We start from the raw sequence: 17,568 nt of genomic DNA, 5'->3' as shown, positions 1-17,568 counted from the left end.
ATTGGTTTTAAAATAAGGAGTGTACCAAGAGTGCAGCTGACAGTATTCAAAAGACAGTGTTCAAAGGAAAAAAGAGCAATAGTATGCAAACTCTTTAGCTAAAAAAAAAAAGTATCAAAATATGCTCCGTGAGTTCTTTACAAGTCATGCTTACCTGCCCAGCTCTCTCCAAAACTGAACGTTCAATTACTAACAAAGAATTCATAGTTTGCAAGCTGGACAGGAACCCATGGAGGGTTTTGTTACAATGAGATGTGGCATTATGGCACAGATGAAAGGCTGTATTGAAAGAACCATGCCACATTCTATAGTTTGGAATAAAACACAAAATACAAAAGCCAGCTTAAATTCCAAACCAACCCAAGGTCATCAACCCACTACCTCAGAGAACTTGAACAGGCAAACACTAATGTTAATCAAGTTCTCCATGTAGGGTAAACCTGGGGCTAAGTGTTAGGCGCCATGATGATGTTTAATGCAATCCTGCGAAGCTACAGAGAATTGCTTCTCTGGCTGTGAACTAAAGTACTTTGGACACACCATGTGTTCCCCCACCATCACAGGAGGAGTAGAGCAATGGAGGAAACATGAGCGATCTGGTACAACACTAAATACCACCTCCTCCCCATCCCCCCCCCCCATCTCAGTTCCATGATATTCTCTCTCTCTCTCTCTCTCTCTCTCTCTCTCTCTCTCTCTCTCTCTCTCTCTCTCTCTCTCTCTCTCTTCTCTCTCTCTCTGTATATTTTTTCCTATTAGAAAGACATCTATTGAATTTATTCTCTAAAAGAAAAAACAGGCCCAAAGGGTCACATTACTGAACACTTTAAACATAGTGACAGGTTATTGTCTAAACTTCAAGGCGTTTTGATGGTGCAAACTGTAATGACTGCGTGCTCCTATTAAACAATCAAGACATCAGTGAGCAGAGACACTTCAAGTGGTCACTTCATTTCTTTCTGTTGTTTCCAGTTGCTAGCATAGTTGCAACCCGCATAAATATATTTAATGTATCCATGAAGATTCTCAACATCAAATTGATGGGATCATACTTTTGAACTCCATGCACTGGTGTTATTTCTGCACCTTTGATTATTTTCTGAGTATCATACAGAAGGAACATGCTGAAAAGAACTAATCCACCAGACATTGCCACTGAGTACAGAGTGGCACCAGCTACCGAAGTAGGGGGAAGAAACATAGACCCCAGTGAAGACACAAAAACAAGACCCAGGCCCACTCCCAGAGGTGCTCCCATGTTCAGAAACTTCTCACTGGGTGCACACATGACCACAATAGAGAGGCCTCCCACACTACCAGCAGTGTAACATGCAGCTCTCAGAAGAAGAGGTCCCCTAAGATAGTCAGAGGAGCCACCGCGGCACCCATCACACCAGAATGTAGCATCCAAGCCAGATGCTTTGGGTCCAGGCTCTGCTCATGCAGTATGGACTGCACCAGCATTCCAGCTCCAATCCTGGCTGCAAAGGTTGCACCAATTGTCACCCAAGAGCCTCTCACCATGAAGTCCATGAGAGCAGGTGTTCTGGCTACTGCCGAGGCAGACAACGCTGTTAGACTAATACTCCCTGCTAAGTAAGGTAAGCAGAATGAATTCTATCCTTCACATACTGAGGCCAAATTACAGCCTTTTCCATAGCTCCAATCTCTTTAGACATTCCCAAGCCATGGTAGCACAGTGTGCCAAGATCAACAGCTGATCCTCCAGCAACAAACCACCTTCCCATCTGATCAATTTTAAAGACTTTTTCCATTGATGGTTCCAAAGCTGCCTCCTTCAGTTCTTGCCCCGTTTTCCCACGGTGGGCCCTAAGTCTTGTCTTGGTAGCACATTCCCAGCTGGGCATTACAAGCTAGTGGTTCTTCGTGATGGAATTCTTCACAAGCAGAGAGGTCTTGGTGATGAAAGTGGGCTGGAAAACCTTGGAAGGCAGTGTCCGGAGACACATAAGCCTTGCAGCCAGTGTGGTGGGTGATACACTGGTTTACAAAGCAAGATCTGAAAAGCTCAGCTCCGGTCACCTCTACCACATAATCTTTGAGTGTTACAGGTGGAAAGCTAAGCCCCTGAGCCGGTGGCTTCCTGAGGAGGTGTATGGAGTGCAGTAAGTAGTATTGTGCTGATCCCGCTGATGGAGCGTGGTGTCTTGTCCAAACATCTGACTCTAGAACCTACAGCCATAAAAAACTTCATCCAATCTCTGTGAGTTCAAGGCCAACCTGGTCTATAGAGTGAGTTCAAGGACAGCCATGGCTATAAGAGAAATCCTGTCTCAAGAAAAAGAAAGAAGGAAAGAAAGAAAGAAAGAAAGAAAGAAAGAAGAAAAGAAAACTTCAAGAAATGAAACAAGTGTTTCCAGATAAATGTATTATGGACACCCCATACTTCAGCAACAAGTGAGTGTTAGCTTTAAATAAAAATATTTGATCTAGGGAGACAGAGCAGTGGGTGGAGTGCTTGCCTGAACTCCTGTGCCCAGAGCACAAGTAGAGAAGGCATTGGTCCATCCTTATTGGCAGACCTCCTAATAGCCAGATGGGAAGCAGAGACAGGAAAATCCCTGAAAGCTCACAGGCCAGCTAGCCTGGTGTCTACAGCAGTCTCAGACAAGGGGGCAGGCATCCAAATCTGTCCACAGAGGAACACACATACGTACACACACACATTTCTATACAAAAATTTTAATGAATAAGTTGGAAATATTTAACTCTCAAGCTTCATCCAGTTGACACTGCACAGAGGCAGCATGCGGCTTCATTAACGTCGCCAGTTCACGTGACTTTGCTGTGATGACAGGTTTTTCCAGCACACGCGAAGCTAACTGCGCTCTCACTAGTCGCTCACACCAGCAGGTGCTTCGACAGACAGGCATGTCACACCTGCATTTAAAACTCTTCTGGAATCTCACAGATGAAAATTTCTCTACCCAGTAGTTTTTGAGGGGGGAAAGGGAGCTAGCCATATTCTCGGTGTACGCGTAACCGCTTTGCCTTTCCGGGAACACACACTTTAAGCCTTTAAGCCTGCTAATATAAAATGATTAGGCTAGTGTTTGTGTCCCTACTGAAGCAACTCCAGGCTGCTCAGGGGAGATGTCAATCTTAAGTCCGGCTCAGCTTTGTTCTTTTGTTTTACACACCGCTGCCCCTCGCCCCCCCCCCTCCCGCTTGAATGGCTTACAGTCTCCTTCTTCTCCATCCCTGTAATTCAAACATTACATGGCGCTCTTTTCATTTAACTTCCTTTGAACATGCTAAGTGCTTTTCATCCGCCTGCTCTTTCTTTTCCAGCTCAGGAAACTCGTTTAATTACACACTTGAATCTTTACCTCTGTTCTCCTTTCCATTTATTTTTCCCCTGGAATTCCTATAATTCTCAACTTGGCTCCTTATGCTCTATTTTTTTTTCTCTCTCTCCTTATTGTCAACCTTGCCCTCCACCACCAGTATCCTGGTAAAATTTCAAATCTGCCTTTAAGAAAAAAAAATAATAATAGGACCAGTTTCATTGCTTGTGTTTTTTGGTATAGACCCTAGATTGACTTACTTGCTGGCATGAATTTCAACAATGTCTGTCTACCCAAATACAATTTCATCAAACATGGATTCTTGGTACTGTTTTACATTAGCCTTATACATCTTTTCCTTTTATATATATATTGTCCCTTAGAATAAGCTAGGTCTTCCTTTTTTTCTGATTCCTATAGTAATTCTTTTCCACATTTATGGTTTTCTTTGGTATCTTCTAAATGATTTTCTACATGTATTATCTGAATATGTTTGAACACATTTCAGTACATCTTCCTTTTATAATAAAAGAATCTGTCCCGACTCAACACTTTAAAAAATAGGATGTATGTATACATGTCTTCAGTCATTTGGTTGCTAGTCAAATTGTTTTTCAAGAACTATATGTGCAGATGCAAGGTGGAGGTGGATTGATATTCTAGGCTAACTTCCCTCTTTTACAGGAAATAAGTCTTCAATGATGCTTTGACCAAAATGTAATTGCTTTTTAAACATAGCCATTAATATTGGAGAAAAGAATGAAGAAAGTAAAAATCAACCTTGCAACTTAATATTATAAAATTGGAAAAAAATCTTAGAAAACAAGGCCATATACTGAGAAAATTGAAGAAGTGATCAGTTGTGAAATTTGCTATGAGAGTCTGTCATTTCCTTCGAGAGAGACCCAGGTCATGCAGTTTTGTGAAGTTACGTTGAAGCAATTGGTTCAGCTTAGGAAGCAGGATGCAGTAGCTTGCTGCTGATCTCCTAGTAACTACACAGTATCTAAATACTAGCAAAACTATGACCCTGGATACTCGAGTAAGCTACTTCTAAGCAGTAAAAGCACCTAACTGGTTCAAAAGGACCTTGGTCTACCAAGGAGAAGGACTGTTTCTGTGCAAATTGAACCTTGGGGTAAACAAATGCACTCATGCACAGGCACACCCCCAACCTTCCGCACAGTCAAGTTGGGTTTGGTCCTGTGTTTCCTGCTGCCTAAGCATGTTTGCTTACACCGTGCTTCTTTTTCTATTCCTTGACTTTGGTTTCCCGTAGCAGCAAAGCTAAGCATAAGCTGTAATTAAAAGAATAATGCAGGAACTGAGGAGACAAAATAGAAATTGAAACTTAATTAAGATTAAGTAAAATTAGTTTTACTTAATAGACACATACACTAGCCTGCGACCATAAGCTTATTAGTTCTATTGATGTGAGTTCATAAGCGCTTAAAAGGTCTCTATTAAGATCCTATTTTTTTAAAAATGTTGCTCGTTATCAATACAAGCACGTGGCGAAGCATCCTAAAGAACATCTCATTCTCACTGGCTTCAGAGCCTTTGAAGAGCAGATCATCTCTCAACATGGCTAAATGGAGTGATCAGAGAAAGAGGAGCCAGGTAGGAGGCACGATGCCCACCACAGCATGTGCCACTTCCTTTCCCAGCCTCAGACACTGCCAAGACAAACTCTACAGGCGTAGAAATCGAATGCCTTTGTGCAAATTTTAAACTGTTGTGGCTCCGTGTTAGATGTGGCAGGAACAGGCTGTAATCTTTCTTATAATGAATGATCAATTTCTTCTTCAGGCCACTGTGTTGAGTGCTCAAGTCTTGTACATTCTCGTCTGACTCGAATTCGTTTGTGCTTTATGAGCTCTGATGTAAGACAGAGCCACCTGTGCTGATGCGAAATGCAATCCACCCAATAAGCTGTTTTCTGCGTGTTTGTCCACTATGGTCTTCCATAACACGTCACACTCATCAACACACATAAAAGGCATAATTTTATGGAAATAAATGAAGTCAATTTTTCAAAAAAAAATCACCATTTCTTTTAAATATAATACTTTGAAAAAAATAAGTGTTGTGGGCTTGCAGTTGGATGGAAGATCACGGTCACTACTTGGCCTGAGCGATGGGTCATTCTTTGTGTCCCATGGAGAGTGGGTGTCTGCAAAGCCCTCTGGGAAGGCGTTGTGAATGCCCACCTTATTCTTGGTTGTACTTGGATTCACATTAGAAACAGGTTTCCATTTTGCAACACCAGCATATTCACATTTTGAGCTGAATAATTCTTTGTGAGAAGGAATCGCCTATGCATTTTAAGATAGTGAGCAGCAATCTCTAACAATAACATACTAGTGGCATCTCAGCCCACACTCACACCAGTAGTGACAAGCAAAAATGTATCTGGTCATAGCCAAGTATCCCTTCTGAGGGAAAAACGAGGGAGGGCTTCTAGTTGGAGATGAACGTGTCTCAGAAGCTCAGATAATTGTGCTTACTTTGAACAATCCAGGTCTCTCAGTTGAAGAAAATAAACGCTGGATATCTGAGGTATCCCCTTATCCAAATGTGTTGTTGGAGCTCACTGCATTCGGACTTTGAAATTGATCAGCCTCAGCTATATGAAACGTGATACCCATGGGAGTTAGAATGGAAGCCTCTTGGTGCTTGAAACTGACAAGCACTGTTCCTTCTCAGGGAAGCAAAGGAGGGCTGACATCAGCAGGCAGAAAGCGTTCCCTCTCAACTGGAATTTTCTCCTGGCTTCAGTTTTTTTTTCTTTATTTCCTTATCCCCTTCAACCTGATGAAAAATTCAGAGCTTTTCCCCCATTGGCAACCTCTGGAAGGAATCTTCCCTCGCCAGCTGCTCAGAGCTGCCAGGTCTCCCCTGTCGTTCTTCCTCACTCCCTCCTCAATGGACACGTCCGTTCATAGAGCACAAGAGAAACCAGAGATCTTCCTGACCTGTCTGCCCACCTCTGAAACAGAATGGAGAGAAAGGCAGGTCATCTTTGGAACATCAGTGGGGAACCAAAGAGTAGGAACACTTGATTCTTAAGCACTGACTGAGACGTGCATTTTAAAGTATCTAAAATAGAGGCTGGGGTCTCTGTCTCTTGAAGGAAAGATGTACACCCTTTAAAGTGTTTACCACCCAAAAGTCTTATCTACTAAGCCTGCACAGGGAAGGTATTTCTATAAAACAATACACGAAGAGCAGAGACAGATAAAACAGAATATGGCCTGATATGGAATCATTTAGGTAACTGCTATTTGCTTAAGAGCCCTGTGTCAATGATTCTGGCCTAGCATCAGGGTGCAGGCTTTTACCTGAATGCCCTTCGCTTCTAGAGCTTAAGTAGATATGCACACGCTGGGATAGCATCGGCTCTGGATCTTCCTGTGTCTAGTATCCTCCTCTGTTGTCCTCTACACCAGACACATCTACTCCTAGGTCCTGGGGAGTCTGTGACTACCAGGCAACCCCAGCATCAATCTGGGATTGATAACGCGTCATGTTATGAACCACCTGAATCACTCTAAATGCTCATATGTAATCTGGGGACCAAAGTGACAGCTCCCAGGCAAAACAAAGATCATTTGCCCACTAAGGGCTAGAAGCAAATTAATTTTCTTTCCAGCTCGTAAAGGATTAGAAACAAATTTTCCTCCTGAGGTCTCCATAGGCTAATCAATTTGTGAAGAAGGACTTCTGAACCTCTTAACCAGTTGTGAGAGTAAATATTCACGGCCCAGAGGATCAGGTTTGCCAGTATCTCCCCTTTCCATGCTCACATCTCTAAATCAAAACACCATTCCTACTCCACAAGATGAGAATTGCACACTAAAGATAAGCTGTTGACCTGTGTGTGCACTTCTGACACAATCCCGGCATCAGGCCCAAGCTCAGACGTGCAAGAAGCAAATTTGGTCTTAGTTTTGCTTACTACTTGATAGTAAATTATTTGAAATATCTACCTTAGTAGTGAGGTTGAAGACTCTGGAAACCTAATGATGTCACACAATGCAGGATTGTTCCTAAAGATGCACTACGGGATCTTGGGGGCAAGTGAAAGCCAAGACAGGGAAATCCATCGCCTGAACATCTAACACCTAGAAACCAGCCTGTGGTCTCCGCCCTTTGATGGTTGAGTTCCAGACATGTTTGTGAGAGATGATGCTTCTCTCAAAGACTTCCTTACCTCCACACCAGAGCCCTCCAGAACACAGAGTCAAAATCTGTCAAGGAATGAGGAACCCCTGTGCATTATTTATGATCCATGTCTAAGCACATCAACAGAGTCCCCTCCCCTGCCACAGAGGAAGGACAATGAACCAGAAAATTTTCATGGCTAAGCACCATACCCAGGAAATAAGAAAATGCTCTTCTGAATTCTCAGAATAGCTAAAGCCCCAGAAATTTCAAGTGGGTCCTGTCTGTCTTGTCCAGGACCAGCCAAGATTGCAGTTTTTTGTTCTGCAACAGTTCTCTCAAAGCATCTCTTGGAGTTTATTGATTATTAGCACAAACTGCTGTCCTTCTCTTGAGAAGACATTTCAGCTTGGATGCAAGCTTCTTACAACCCAGAATGAAACAGGAATGAAATATTCCCTCTTTCTGGGAGGCTCACTAAGACTCGGGAAGTAAACAACTCAAAAGCTTTAAGAAGTCCCTGAAACTGGGCAGACACAGAAAGCCACTACCTTCCCAAACTTAAATAATCAGTATGAATCTCTGGGAGATTCTCTTAGACATGTTGAGTTGCCCAGAAGAGGCTCAGACTAACTGAGCTGTAAAGACAGCCTCAACCCTGCTGAGCTGTCTGTTAGCACCAGATTTCCAGCTTTTGTGAGCTGTCACCCATGTTGGGTGTGATGCAGCTGTCTTTGAGTCATTTCTGCTCTTGCAAAGAACTCTTCACCTATAATATTATAGTATTTATAGCATAGCATAGTATAGCACAGCATAACACAGCAAAGAAACTATATTGAAACTCGTTGGTTTACCCAGTTGTTTTTCCATGGTGCCTTTATTTGGATCTGTTATCAGTTCCTTATTTAGAATGAGTAAATGTTTGATGATATCCCCCAATAAATGGTGTTATACAACATCTTCTTCAACATCATATGGTATAAGTGTTGCCTCTAAGGATGGATAAGCTCCAGTAAAATGTTTCCTCTACATGTCAACCTTTCCATTTCAGGATTGGGTGTCTTCCTGAAATACAGATTAATAGAATGTGTACTGTTCCCCTATCAGCCTCTTTATGAGCTCACTTGCTAATGGCTTTATATTCAGAAGTCTTCTTGGTAATTAAGTTGACTATTTCTTAATTATCTTAAACTTCTTATGATGCCTGAGTTGTCACATTCATAAAAAGTCTAGGTTTCTGCAGCTTCTTTAATTACAGAACAATAAAGACATTAAGGATTAGAAGAAATCATTTTAATAAATAAAACAATTTTAATAGTACTCAGCCACATGTGCAAATGGAATATGATCAAAATACATTGTATAGTATTTTCAAAGTACTAATGAATATTGCATATTAAAAAAAGAAATGTAGTATCTACAGTTAGAAGTAGTAGAATAAAGTACAATTCATTCCTACTGCATAAATCAATGACTCTATATTTAGTATTAATAGGAAATAAAATGGACAATACATGATATTCTTGATATTACTACATATCATAAAATACATTATTTTACATTTACTTTTCTTTTTTAAATGCCAACAGGTCAAATTGTTTCTCTTTGTAAACATACAAGATGGTATAATACCCAGGGGATAGAACACTGGCCAACAATGTGACCTCAGAAGAATGGGACAGAGATCTGTCCACCAGGGATGTAAGAGCAGTCTCAGATAATTCCCAAGGCCAGTGATCTCATACATGACCACCTCAGCATGGTACCCATCTACCATAACAGTTCTTCCTCTGGCAAGGACAAGATTCTGCTCACTTCCCTCAACTGGCCACTGGCACCAGAGTTAAAGCTTATATCTCTTCCAACACTTGTCCTGAATCCCATTTTACCACTGTTTTGTAATATGGGTCAACAATTAGGAGTGACATCATTATAAAGAACTCATTACTCATTCTAAAGAACAAAAGTAGGGAATATAAAAATAGCTCAATAGCTAAATGTCTACTGTGCAAGCATGGTGTCCTGAATTCCGATCTCCAGCATGTATATACAAGCCTAAGAGGCAGTGCATTCACAGACCCTAGCACTGCGGGCAGGGGCCAAAGTCAAGCAGACCCTGAGAACTCTCTGGCCAGCAGGCTTCGTTCAAATAGAGAGCATCAAGTTCAGTCAGAGATTCTGTCTCAAAAAATAAAGTGGAGAGTGACTGAAGAAGATGCCCATTGTTGACTTCTGGCTTCCACATGCACACAAAGAAGCCAGTACATTCATCTACACAGTACATACTCAGATGCACACACAAGGGTATACAGTAGCCTACACACATGCACACACACAGGGGTGCACAGTCACCTACATATATGCACACTCATAACACACACACACACACACACACACACACACATACCACATACCCAAGCACAAAAGCTGTAAGCAATTAGAGTAAATAGAAGTGAAAGATCTCCTCTGATAACAACCTTGTAGGAAAATAACCTCATTGAGTTCAAAATGAAAGGATTCCTTGTATGGAAGAATTGAACACACAATGAATCTCTTAAACGCATTAGATCTCCAAGGAAATTAAACCTAGGCTGAACTAGTTGTTCATTTCTGGAGTTTAGCTTCCTTTCTGTTTTCCTAAAGATGCCTAATTCACTAAAGCCGTGGAAACTATAAGTGCTACCATGACCTCTCTGACTATAGTTCTGATGGTAAAGAAGCCACTTAAAGAGCAAGAGGAGAACTGGAAAACTCTGCCCCTCTCTTACAAATGGCAGATTCTCACCAAGCTCCCACATAAGCCATCTATGCACACCATACTCACAGCTCCCATAAAAGGGGATTTCTGTCCCACCCCCAGAAGAAACACAAGAACTTGGGTATTTTTTTTAAAGAAATATGAGGTCATAACTCTAAAGAGAAAGTGTGAAAATCAAGCACAAAGCAAGAAGTCCCTGGGGGTCCCAGACTCCTAGATATAGCCCTTTTAATTGTTCCCTGGTGATTATAGTTACAAATAAATGACAGGGCGTGAGAAAGCCAAAGTTCTGTTAGGCAGGAAGCTAACACATTTGTAGTTTTGCTCAAATTTCAAAATATACCTTATATACACAATAATGTATTTTTAGGAAAATTGCATCTGTGGTATAGTGCCTTGAAAGAAAATGGCGCCTGTTGACTCATAAGGAGTGGAACTATTAGGAAGTGTGGCTCAAGCCAGGCCAGTGTCTCACCGTCTCTTCCTGCTGCCTGTGGATCCAGATGTAGAACTCTCAGCTACCTTTGCAGCACTATGGCTGCCTGTGTGCCACCATACTTCCAGTCATGATAATAATGAAGTAAAAAATAAGCCAGTCTCAATTAAACATTTTCCTTTTGTAAGAGTTGCCATGGCCATGGTGTCTCTATACAGCAATAGAAAACCTAACTAAAATATATGGTAAAAATGCATGTTGTTAAACCCAAAAGCTGAAGTCCATTGAGCTGTGGTAGTGTTTACTGAGGGATCACTATCTAAGAAACACTCATATAGCATAACAAGAGCTCGATACATCATGACCCTTCCTAACGTGTATACCACAGGGCACATGGGCTCTGATGACTTCCAAACTGAAGAAAGGGAAATGAAGGCAGAGTCTGGTAGCCTGTATAAATGGGAAATAGGACTTCATCTACATACCAGTTGTAAAAGGACTGGTTGTCCATGCTTGTAATTTTGGCTGCTCAGGAAGATGACAAGTTTGAGGGTCACTTGGATAACAGACTGAACAACTTGGTGAGACACTGTCTCGAAACACAAAGTTAAAAGTGGCCTGGGGATACATGTGAGTGTTGTAGTCCTTGTCTGGCATGCTCAAGAGCCTAGGTATAATATCAAGTACTGATATATAACCAAAGACTTGCTCAAGCAGCAGCCTGGCCCTCACTCTACAGTCGCTATATTCATTGTCAGTGCATTCCTGTCCCCCCCTCCTCATGACTAGGGATAATCAAAGTTGTTTTCATGTTGACATGGCTTGTTTTTAATCTCTCATTTTGAGTTTTAAAAGGTGCAAGCCTTCAGTTTTCAACTAGATGGTGAATTCCTTGAAACCCATGACTATATGCTCATTTCTCAGATTGCAACATGTTTTCAAGGTCCTGGGCTGAGCCCCTGGGATGACAGTGGTTCAGAATCATTGAGAATCCTTGAAGAACATTAAGACATTGCCACACAACCATACAAGATGGACATCTACTAAATGGGTAAGAAGAACTCATGTTTTCTTCCTGCATCTCACATCTCACCCTACAGCCCACATACTGCCTGGATTTCTCTCTTTGTCCCCTCACAATTATTTTCCAGGATGTTCAAGAGAAAGACCACTAAGGGAACATCACAATAGCTTGAGTTGATGTTGCCAACTCTGTACACGAGGCCAGTAACTGTAAGGCTTGAGGGAGAATTCTAAGGTAGGCATCTGAGAATGACACCTCTGAATACCTTAAAAGGAACATAGCATTCCCAGAATCAACTCAATAACCACATCCAGATTCTGTCCATCTTGCAAATAGAGGTTTCTCAGTTTTCCTTGGGGAGGTGAGGAAATATGGGTTCACTTCACCTTATCAGAGGCAGATGTCTGGATCTAGGGTGACACATTTATAACATGTACTGTGTCTCTGGCTTCTGGCTTCTAAAGCTTACCTGGACACATTTAGCCATGGGGTCTTGAGACTCAAACATCACTCACCTTCAACCTCATGGTTAATGAACCACTGACATTATTACTGAACATTTAATAATTCAAATTGGAGACTTGAATATTTTCCTTTGGTTGTAAGTCCACCCTCAACTCTTATCATCCTTTCTTTGGGGGTTCTATTTTTCTCCTCCAGTAGTACAAATTTTTCTCACCTACAGCCTATACACTCACCTGGTGTGTGGCACTAAGTAGGGTCCCTGTATTTTCAAACCACATAGCAGGCTTATCATATTACTTTAAAGAAGAGTGAATAATTGATTGGATCCATTGGCTCACCGCTTCATTAGACATGGTGTCAGCTTACCTATAATCCCTAAATACCCTGCATTTTATACCCAGGTTCCCAAGCAACCACACCACAGCACTCTTCACAATGAATTCAAATGATCAATTTAGGGGCACATTAAAAATGAACACAGTGCATGGGATTTGGTGTAATGAGTTTCTTAATGGTATGTAAGTGAAATTTTCCACAAAATAGTCCCCATTGTCAACATCTGAACAGCTTGCTCCCACCTTGGAAACTCTAAGCACCATAGATTTGTTTCCTCTTTGTTATCAAGGTAACTATTAGTAGATTTAAAGGGTAGCCTCTGTGCTACAGGAAGACTATTCAGAAAAACAACATAGGCCTCCTGATTAACCTCATAGGTTAACATGCCATACAGACCCAGGCCAAGTCTAGCTGTCAATATGTCTGGTGCATTATTATCTGAAAGACCCTGTGGTGAGTGGAGAATATAAGAGCAAGTCTAGACTGCACACCAGAGTCTTCAACTTCAGTGTCTCCTCTTTCTATTACTAATTGGTTGTATGTCAGCATAAAAGGACAGCTAAAGTGGAAAATGTCAGAGATTGCTGTAGTCATGATACCTGGAGATTAAGGAAGTGCTACAATACTGGTATAGGCATAAAAGTTTGGTATAAACATAAACAAACATTACTCTTCATGTAAAAACAAACAAATGAACCATGCGTAAACAACCTGGCTGTCCCACAGTGGAAAGATAGCTAATGACCACATCACTATTGGATAGAATATGCTCACTCAAAGTCATAGCTGTGAAAATCTAAAGACACCATAAAACATTGATGCGAAGTGAAAGAAGATTCCTCTCCTAGAATTACAGAATTTTCTTGCCTTCTTCCTGTCTTCTCCAAAATCTTCCAGAATGTATTTTGTTTTGAGACTTAGAACTGAGAGCCTTGCACACACTAAGCAAGTGCTTTACAATATCCCATGACAATTGGCCTTCATAATAATAAAAGAACACCCTGAGAAGCCTTAAAAACTCAGTGTGATACAAATTCAATTGAGGTGGAGGCCAGGGATAGATACAGCTCCATTGCCTGAGCACGCGCCTGACATCCACAAAGTCTTGGCCTCAATCATTAGCACCACACATATTTTATTTTATTTTTTTAAATTTTTTTTTCTGACTTTCTCATTTCTGGTCTCTTTTCCAGAGATTTCCCAGGAAATCTCTATCCCACTTTATCTTTTTTTTTTTTTTTTTACAATACAAATGTGATTGTATCCCTCCCCTCTTCTCCTCCTGTCTAAACCTCTGTCCTCATTACTCCCAGTCCCATCACCTGTGTTCTCAGCCCCACTCCTTTATTTTTCTGTCACCCCTCCACGCAATGGTTCCTTCCTAGTTTCCTAAATTCTACAGTCACTGCAGATGAAATACACAAGTCGAAAGATCTAGACTTGTCCCTTTGTACAGTGGATGGTGGTTAATATGGACCATCACAGCCGGTCCAAGTATGAAGAAGCAGGGTCTGTGAAGCGATCAGCCACAGATAGATTATCTATATGCATCCCTCCTCCAAGACTCAAGGACTGTCTTGGAAGAGCACATGAAAAGATTACAAGAGCCAGAAGTCAGGGAAGAATGAAATGGAACTGTGTGTAATGGGAGGATGGTTATAGGCACAAAGTCATAACAGCTGTAGTTGCCTGCACAAGACCGTAACAAGATCAACCCAATCAACTGTCTAGCATGAAACAGGATGGAGGTTCATGTGCCCTCACCCTTAGCTGATGAGCTATGGACAACTGATGACTTCTGATAAAAGAAGAATCAGTTTATCTTATGGGTATGGCTCCTGGTGGGTGGACCACACCCCAGTGGATGGGCCCACCTCTCAGAAGTATGTGAACAGCACAAATTGAAGTTGATGTGCTATTAAAAACCAACACAAAGTTAGGATAGAGATGTGAGGTACATCTGGGGTGAGTTTTGGGGAAGAATTAAGAGTGAATATAACCAAAATACATTGTATAAAATTCTCAAAGAATTAAAAAAATTTAAATAAGACATAAATTTGTACGTATATCTTCAGTGTCTGTTGTTATGTCTCCCTTTTCATTCACTTGCCAAAGTTGAATGAAGAACAGATAAACAAGCTAAATAGTCCCATTTCCCCTACAGAAATTGAAGTAATCATTGATAGTCTCCCAACCAAAAAAAGCCCAGGGCCAGATGGCTTCAGTGCTGAATTCTACCAGACCTTCAAGGGCGAGTTAATACCGATACTCTTCAAACTACTCCAAAAGATAGAAAGGGATGGAACATTACCAAATTCATTCTATGAGGCCATAGTCTCATTGATACCTAAACCTCACAAAGACTCAACAAAGAAAGAAAATTTCAGACCAATTTCTCTGATGAACATCGATGCAAAAATACTAAATAAAATACTTGCAAAACGAATACAAGAGCACATCAGAGATATCATTCATCATGACCAAGTAGGCTTCATTCCAGGCATGCAGGGATGGTTTAATATACGGAAATCCATCAATGTAATCCACCACATAAACAAACTGAAAACAAAAAACCACATGATCATCTCTTTGGATGCAGAGAAAGCATTTGATAAAATCCAACACCCATTCATGTTTAAAGTTTTAGAGAGATCGGGAATACAAGGCACTTTCCTCAACATAATAAAGGCTATATATAGGAAGCCAATAGCCAAAATCAAAGTAAATGGTGAGATACTCAAGGAAATTCCTCTAAAATCAGGAACAAGGCAAGGCTGCCCACTCTCTCCATATCTCTTCAATATAGTACTCGAAGTTCTAGCCAGAGCAATAAGACAACATAAGGAGATCAAGGGTATTCAAATGGGAAAGGAGGAAGTCAAATTATCCCTATTTGCAGATGATATGATAGTCTACATAAGTGACCCTCAAAATTCCACCAGAGAACTCCTACAGCTGATAAACACCTTCAGCAAATTGGCTGGATACAAAATTAACTCAAAAAAGTCTGTAGCCTTCCTATACACAAATGACAAGCTTGCAGAGGAAGAAATTAGGAAAACTACACCCTTCTCATTAGCCACAAGTAATATAAAGTACTTAGGAGTTACTCTTACTAAACAAGTGAAGGACCTGTTTGAAAAAAATTTCAAATCCCTAAAGAAAGAGATTGAAGATGACATGAGAAGATGGAAGGATCTACCTTGCTCATGGATAGGGAGAATTAACATAATAAAAATGGCCATCCTACCAAAAGCAATCTACAGATTCAATGCAATCCCTATCAAAATACCTACACAATTTTTTAAAGACATTGAAAGTTCAATTCTGAACTTCATATGGAAAAACAAAAAACCCAGAATAGCTAAAACAATACTGTACAATAAAAGGTTCTCTGGAGGAATCTCCATACCTGATCTCAAATTGTACTATAAAGCAATAGTAATTAAAACTGCATGGTACTGGCACAGCAACAGGCTGGTTGATCAGTGGAATCGAATCGAAGACCCAGATATGAATCCACACACATATGGTCATTTGATTTTTGACAAAGAAGCCAAATCCATTCGATGGAAAAGGGATAGCATCTTCAACAAATGGTGCTGGTCTAACTGGATGTCTATGTGTAAAAAAATGCACCTGGACCCCTATCTGTCACCTTGTACAAAACTCAAATCCAAGTGGATTAAAGACCTCAACATAAAACCAGAGACACTAAATCACTTAGAAGAAAAAGTGGGGAAGAGCCTGGAACATATTGGCACAGGAGACAACTTCCTGAACAGAACACCAACAGCCCAGGCATTAATGTCAACAATTAATAAATGGGACCTCATGAGGCTGAAAAGCTTCTGTAAGGCAGATGACACCGTAAAGAGTACAAAGCGACAGTCTACAGACTGGGAAAAGATCTTCACTAACCCCACATCTGACAAAGGTCTAATATCCAAAATATATAAAGAACTCAAGAAATTAAATACCACCAAACCAAATAACCCAATCGAGAAATGGGGCATGGAACTAAACAGAGAATTCTCAACAGAGGAATATCAAATGGCTGAGAAACACTTAAAGAAATGCTCAACCTCCTTAATCATCAGGGAAATGCAAATCAAAACAACGCTGAGATTCCATCTTACACCCATCAGAATGGCTAAGATCAAAAATTCAAGCGACACCACATGCTGGCGAGGATGTGGGGAGAGAGGAACACTCCTTCATTGCTGGTGGGAATGCAAACTAGTACAACCACTTTGGAAATCTATCTGGTGCTATCTCAGAAAAATGGGAATAGGGCTTCCTCAGGACCCAGCTATTCCACTCCTTGGAATATACCCAGAAGATGCTCCAGCACACAGCAAGAAAATTTGCTCAACCATGTTCATAGCAGCCCTATTCATAATAGCCAGAACATGGAAACAGCCTAAGTGTCCCTCAGTAGAAGAATGGATAAAGAAACTGTGGTACATATACACTATGGAATACTATTCAGCTATTAAAAACAAGGAATTCCCAAAATTTGTGGATAAATGGATTGAGCTAGAAATGATCATAATGAGTGAGTTAACTCAGAAGCAGAAAGACTCAAATGGTATATACTCACTTATATCTGCATATTAGCCCAACAGGCATGTCCCACGAAAGCCTTCACTTACCAGGAAACAGAGACAGAGGAGAGGACATTCTAGTGGGACTCTAGATGTGAGATTCATGAGAGAAAGGCAAAGTAGAAGGACCCAGAGGGTCCTAGGAGCCTACAAGTAGAACATTATGATAGGCAGATTTGGGCACAGGGGTCCCACTCAAACTAGGCACCAGACAAGGACAATACAGGCGGTAAACCTTAAACCCCTACCCAGATCTAGACAATGGACAGAACACTCTCCACAGTAAAGTGGAGAGTGGGATATTACGTTCTCACACACTCTGGTGCCACACCTCTGACCATGTCCCCTGGATGGGGAGACCTGATGGCACTCAGAGGAAGGACAGCAGGTTACCAAGAAGAGACTTGATACCCTATGATCATATAGAGGGGGAGGTAATCCCCCTCAGGAACTGTCATAGGGGAGGGGAA

At 41.1% G+C, this 17,568-nt stretch overlaps 1 long non-coding RNA gene and 1 pseudogene across 2 annotated transcripts; both read right to left on the bottom strand.

Annotated features, from left to right (window-relative positions):
- Nucleotides 1-861: 861 nt before the first annotated feature.
- Nucleotides 862-2,046, bottom strand: LOC311596915 (growth hormone-inducible transmembrane protein-like; annotated as a pseudogene). The gene has a single exon. The product of its transcript is annotated as a growth hormone-inducible transmembrane protein-like (transcript).
- A 2,617-nt stretch (nucleotides 2,047-4,663) lies between these two features.
- Nucleotides 4,664-7,290, bottom strand: LOC311596137. Its single transcript, XR_014778726.1, has 2 exons — nucleotides 7,183-7,290; nucleotides 4,664-6,297 (listed from the first exon to the last, which is right to left on the bottom strand). It is a non-coding gene; the product is annotated as an uncharacterized lncRNA (long non-coding RNA).
- Between the last annotated feature and the right edge of the window lie 10,278 nt (nucleotides 7,291-17,568).

Source organism: Acomys minous, assembly GCF_964271855.1.
Source record: "Acomys minous genome assembly, chromosome: 4".
Classification (NCBI taxonomy): Eukaryota; Metazoa; Chordata; class Mammalia; order Rodentia; family Muridae; genus Acomys; species Acomys minous.
The sequence above is the reverse complement of the archived record's forward strand: the minus strand, read 5'-3'. Positions and strand labels throughout refer to the sequence as shown.